The following is a 7,016-nucleotide window of genomic DNA, read 5'->3' as shown; positions in this document are numbered from 1 at the left end:
TGAGGGGTTTATAAAGGTCACCAAACAAGCAGATCGGAGTCTAATTTGCACGCCACGGGCAATCGCATTTATGTGCAGGGGAGGAAGCTTTCTTCCTCTCTCACTAGCTGACCTGTCCGCAATAAGGGCTGCTGCTGTTGTAAATCAAATGTATTCCGGAGCTGGCAGGGCCCTTCCTGCTCTCTCTCAACGCTCTGCCAGTATCCATGTGGTGAACTCCCTGTCGCATCAGAGAAAGTACAGGGATAGCAACTTGCACTAACAGTGAATGTGAGGTAGCGAATGCTTGAGAGATGATTGGAGTGCCTGGTCTATGATGTGAACTACAACTCCCACCACCCTGCTCTGCCATCCTGCAGCACTGATCCCTGGCAGCATTATTTTCCCATCTCACATAAGTCATAGTACAGCAGAGCACATCTGCTGAAATGATTGCCTGCACTTCCCCCCCCCCCTTAGCTATCTGTATAACAGACCTTTCCTATCCAAGTTGCTGCACAGATCCCCATTGTAAGCTGCAGTCCTGTCCTGCTCTATGGCAGCTGCGATTCTAGCTATCTGTTATTTAGGAAAATTTGGGAAACTTACCAGTAGCTGCTGCATTTCTCCCCCTAGGCTTATACTCGAGTCAATAAGTTTTCCCAGTTTTTGTAGGTAAATTTAGGTACCTCGGCTTATACTCGGGTCGGCTTATACTCGAGTATATACGGTACTTACGAGAGAGGCTCTGTAGGTTTGTTTTTAAGTTGAATTTGTATGTAACCTGAAACACATAGATTTGATTATTAAATGCAACAGACAGATGTTTGTCTTAACATAGTATTTATTTTTACCTTTCTGTGCTCTGCAGTAGACAACACATGCCATAGAGGTTTGGAACAGGTGGTTTATTAAAGCTAAATGCTAATAAAGGCCAAGCAAACCATATTATTTTACTTTAATAGCCCCCGTATGTAAGTTGGGTGTATGTAACTCGAGCACTCACTGTGGTTTGGGAAAAAAAAGTCTCAAGATGGAGTCAAAGACTATGCTTCCAATAAAGGCATTTTAAGATATTACAAATGGTGCTGCCATTGACAGTGGCTAAAAGAAAGGAACTTACATGGCTGCTCTTCCCAAACCTAGTTGAAGTGAAGAGTTATGAAATGAGGATTGACTACTGGTCTGGTTTTTTTTTTTTTTTTTTTTTGAATCTTGTAATTACATCTTGTTACATATGATCCAGGGCCGCCATCAGAATTCTCAAGGCCCTGTATGACAACATTTTATGGGCCCCCACAATTTAAAAACAAAAAAAACAATTGGTGGCCAGGCCCCCCCCCCATATAAAAAAATAAATAAAAATGATACACATGGTCACCCCGTAAAAAAAAAATTGGTGGGCAACATTTAAAAAAAAAACAAAAAAAACTTTTTTTCCCTTGGCTTCTACTTCGGTGGAAACACAGCACGGCCAAGCCACCCATTACACTTAAAAGCCAGCAGGCCTAGGATGCCCCCAATCCCTCCTGATGGTGGCTCTTTATGGGATTCTAAGTAAATCCTGTTATTGAACAATGAATAATTTTTCAGTGTAAGATTAAACAATGAAGGCCCTGATTCAGTAAGCATATGATGCTTTTCGTATTATGGGGTTAACCAAGGTAAAGTTTTATCCAAACAAGTGTTGATAATGAGCTAGACTCAAACTGAGCTATAAAGATCCTGTCTAGGCAGGTTCTCAGCTCACATAAGATGGCTGAAACTTCTCGTCTTCCTCTATATTTTTCTGGTATAAGTAGGATAACATAAGGGGTTATTTGCTTAGACCTCCAAACAGAAGTTCAAAAGCACAACAGGGCACAAAAGTAGTTTTTATGGCTCACTCAGAAATCACTGTCTAAATCTGGTTGAGTTCTGCAACTGCACAGTGTCCTAACTGACTGCTCTAGAGATATGAAGTCATTAACACTTGCTCCTGCTCCTTAATTTGTGTCTCTAAATGATGCATATGTGCCCCCTTCAAGTGCTTTGTGTATATGGGACAACCTTACGTCTGTGCATTCTAAAATAGAGCAGAGACCAGTGGCAAATTTGCTACCTGCCAGAATGGGAAAAAGTACAAAACATTGTGCCCATTTTCTGCAATTGTCAATCTGCCCTGCAGGTATTAAATGTACCCAGTAGTCTCTTATGCTGCAGTAATGCAATCATTTTTTAGTATCCTCCCTTTGGGGAATTTCCTTAGCACTTGTGCCAATTCACTTAGATCTTTTTTTCAGGGGATAGTTTTGTCTGATTCTAGTAAGTGTTATCCAGCTGAGTAGTAGTGTAATCAAAGTCAAACATAACATGTTGTTAAGCAGGTTAATAGAATGAGACAGGCAAAAGTTAGGCACCTCAAGTGATTCTATTTACTTACCTGACAGTTTTCTGCTGATAGGAGCACTGGCCCAGGGTGTCAGGTAAGTAAATATAACCTCTTGGGGGAGCCTAACTTTTGGCACCCCCAAGTTAAAACAACTTTCCTTCTCCTCTAAAGGGGTTGTTTACCTTTAAACAAACTTATACTATGATGTAGAGAGTGATATTCCTAAGACATTGATTTTTATGGTTATGGTTTGTTTCCTAGGGTAGAATATAAGAAACCATTCACAATGCAGGGATTGTCCCAAGTTTAGGGGTTAATTAATTCCATCACTGGGGATTATAATTCTTTTTTCGGTATTAGGGTGACTGTCACTGTTAAGTGACAGATGTCTTCCTGAAAATCCCTTACATGTTTCCTTGCGGTGTGAAGTTCAATGATTCCTACAACAGGATACTTTTCTTTAATAACTGTTAGATTTATTCTACAGAGATTTCTCCAAGATGTCCTATTGCTTTTGCAGCATCCCCCTGACACTTCCGTCTGCATTTTCTGTCTGCATTACAAGAGCAGATTTAGAGGCAACTTAGTCCCAGTTGCACAGATACTGGCTATGTGCTTCTGTGCTTTTTGCAAATATCGTAAATTTCTCTTTCTTTCCTAGTTTCATGGAACATCTGGGATATGACAATGAGGTCCCTGGTCTACAATACTAAACATCCCTTAGCATTGAACATATGGTCCAGTCATAGGCCTGGAAGCTATTTAAAAAAAAAATCTCAGTATTTTGCAGAAGCAGGGTAAGAATTTTTTCTTTTATGCTGTTCTTTCGTTATTTTTCGTTCGTTATTTGCTTTAGAAAGAGAAAGTTTACGAGAGACATTTATTTATGAGAATAAAATGAAATAAAGCTTTTTGTATTTAGAACACCACATAGATATGGGGATGTCGATTTTGTGTTTAATAGAAGGCGTCGCTGTGTAATTCACTAAACATTTAAAGTCTCATCTGTGTTGAACACAAAGTGATAAGAAAGTGGTATGTTGTGTTTTAAGCTCCCCATACACGAGCTGATATAAGGTGCAGATTCACTAAAGGGCAAAGTGACTAACACTATTGACATTTCGCCAGAAATCTCATCCGCAGGGACATCGCTAATTCACTAACTGGTGTAGCTGACAATTCTCTAGCGAACGGGACTTTCGCTAGCGTTCGCACTCCATTGCCAGGTGACTTTTCGCTCTAGTGAATGGGCGTAACTCAGAATTTTACAGAACTTTAACTCTTTCGTCAGAGTTTACTTTGCCACCTCAGACCAGGTGAACTGCTAAAATATCTTCCTTGATTATATGTCAGTGACATCATATCCTGTCTGCCAGAAATGCCTTTAAATTGTAAAAACGCTGGCGACTTTTCCTTTTTTAAGCGGGAATGCCTGCAAAAGTCCTAACTATTAAACTTTTTTGTGTTCACATTTTCCCCCGGACATTTGAGGGGCATGGAACATTTGTTTTAGGGTGGGCTCATGTGTAGGGCATTAGAGGATCTCTTTTGTCTTTATTCAGGTTCCGTGAACATTTGTAATAAAAAGTGCCCACTTTAAGTATTTGCACCAACATTATTAATAAAGAAGTCTATACGACTTTAATATTCAAATTGACCTAAGTGTAAGAGGACTAACGAAGTTTCGCCAGCTTTCGGCGTTGCGTAGTGGCGTGAAGTGTGGCGAATGATTCGCTGGAGACAATTTGCCCTCTAGTGAATTTAAAAATTTATCAAAAAGTTTTTCTGAAAGTATACAGATTTATTTAACATGAAAAAAAAAACCTTCCACTTAAAATCTGGTCAGCCAGAAACACAATAAATAGCAATATAATTACATAAAAGATAATTAGCAAATTACTTCAGGTAAATAAGTGACTTTAGGCTGGTGCAATAAGTTCAGTATATAAAATATGGCATTTTTAGCCACATACATTTTTAGGGTTTAGTTCTCCTTTAGGGGGGGCATAAAATGGGCATGGTCAAAAATTGCGGTGCTGCGCCCAGCAGATCTTTTTGTCCCTCTTTCTGTTTCTGAAAAGTTGGGCGGTATGTTGCACATGCTTCCTAGTCTTAACTTTTTTCCACTGTATCCAGGGATGGATCAGTTGGGAAAGCCCTGGGCTGTTGCCTGCTTCTGCCATGCCTAGTTCTACCCCCTCTTCATGGGCTTCACACTTAAACCAGTTGATTTCAGCTAGGCCCACACATCACTAGAGTCTAGTGTCTTTCATGGGTTACAGGCATACAGGATGGCAAGACAGAATTCTTGGCAGACAATCGTTAGCAACATGTTGCTCTCCAATCCATTGGATGTTGCTCCCAGTGGCCTCAATGAAGGTGCTTATTCCTGGCTTGGAGGCAAGTTTTGGTTGCTTAAAAACCAGATGTACTACCAAGCAGAGTCAGCATAAAATAAAATAAACTCTGGAGAACAACAGAGAATTCAGTGTGTTTATTCCATCACAACATGTTTCGGATAAACATATCCTTCATCAGGTGCTAGTTTATTTGTTGAGAAGAACCCTGTTGAGAAGAACCCTAATACATATTGGAGCGAGGGACCAGCCAAACAGAGTCTCTTGTAGGCTGCCATTCCACATAGAGGCTGCCAAATAGCCAATCTCAGCCCATATATGGCTCCCCCAGGAACTTTTTGCTCCTCAACTTTTTTTTACATTTACAAGTTTTAGTAAATGACCCCCTAAGTGTGTTAAAATATGCACCAGTGGCACCAATGGGTCAGTTCAAACTCAGTCAGTAATATACCGACCAGACGGCAACCCTGACGTGACTGATCTATAATCTCTGTAAAACGCTGCGCAAATGTGTCGGCGCTATATAAATACCTGAAAATTATAAAATAAAACCCCAGATCTTGCAAAATGCTACAATATAGATGCAGTAATCAAAAACTGCCACCAGAGAGAAGCACTAGTTCACGCTTTCTTATTAATTTCACCGATTATTAATCTCTTCCCTACTCCAAACGAGAGTTTTATAAATTGTAAATATTTGATGCCCCTTCCTACCACTAAAGGCACATAAAGTGTCATTATGCCAGCCAAAGGCATTTTCTCTTTGCAATTCTGTTTTGTATGTTTTGGTTGCAGTGTCAACCTATGTCTGCATGACACTATGGCAATATTTGCCTATCTGGTTGAATCTTCATCCAGAGCCACTACTGCCCTGTTTCCAAATACTGTTTCTTTCTCTTAGGCTGCTTTACACTAGGAAATTATGTGGCCCTCTGTCAGACAAACACAAAGGGTCTGGACAGTGTTATTTTTTTGTAAATGCATCTTGTAAAGATGAAACGTGACTGTCCAAATGGTCTGGTAGAACTTTAAAGGGGAACTATCGCGGAAATGACAATTTAATATAAGCTTCTGCATATTGAAATAAGAAACTTTATAATTATAATTAAATATTCTGTACCATTTCTGAAATAATCAAGTTGGTCTTAACTATTCCTCTCAGCATCTGTTTCTCCTCATTCTGTCTTCATTCATTAGTTGGATGTTAGATGAATGATCCAATATATCTTATACGTGGGCTCCTTTTGCCTAGAAGATGTATTGGATCTCACTCTATTAAAATCACCAGAAATCATGTCTCTCTACATGCAGAGGCAAAAAGCAGTTATTTTGTTAGATTTTGATTGTACTGGAATCAGTTATTTGAGTGAGCTGTAATTCATCTGCTAAGAAAGGAAGCCCCCCCTATAAGATATATTGGATCATTCATCTGACACCCAACTGCAGCATAAAGACATAATGAAGAGAAACAGATGTTGAGAGAGGGATAGTGAATATCAATTTGATTATTTCAGAAACAATGCAGAATTTTTTCATTGATTGTATTTAGAACGTTTCTTATTTAAGTATGAGAAAGCTTATATAAAATTTACATTTTTGAGATAGTTCCCCTTTAAGTTGCAGTGCGTACTCATACCTTTCCTGCCACGAGTCAACAGCCCCATATAATCATTTATCTTAAAGAAATAAATTAAATAGAAGTGAAAGATGAGGCAGTAAATGTCTTTCTTGCATTTATGTGCGAGTGTGAGCGAACATATTTTATTGAAATAATAAGATGTATATATGTTACAGTATATACATGTGTGGTACAGAGTATATCAATATAATGTCAAAGGATTCCGTTTAACACATATACGGAGGAAAATCCCGCTGAGAATGAATGTCATTTTGCCTCGCTATATAGTCACATAGTGCAAGTAAAGGGAAGCAACACTAGGAAATGAAGTAATTTGTGCTTTTGCACCCACTACAAAATCCAGCTCAAGGGGTTTTGATTGAAACTGGATTTGCAACAACATGGAACTAACTGAAGGGAATTTAATTCTGTCATTTTTAATAATATTTTGCACAATATGATTATATTTGATATAGTTCCCTATATTGGTGAAGCAATACTTGCATGTGGAAAACCATTGCAAATGATTCTATTATGAAAGAAAGGGCTGAAAAGGGGATTTTGCAACTTCACTTCTTTAGTCCCATCTGTTTATGCAGCAGTTGCAGGACAATTTCAGTTTCTGACGCAGATTGTGGTTTTATCTAAATTCTTGCAGAAGAATTTTCCATGGAGCCAACCCATCACTTTA

This window comes from Xenopus laevis, chromosome 4L, assembly GCF_017654675.1.
Source record: "Xenopus laevis strain J_2021 chromosome 4L, Xenopus_laevis_v10.1, whole genome shotgun sequence".
NCBI classification, from domain to species: domain Eukaryota; kingdom Metazoa; phylum Chordata; class Amphibia; order Anura; family Pipidae; genus Xenopus; species Xenopus laevis.
This window is presented reverse-complemented; position numbering follows the sequence as displayed.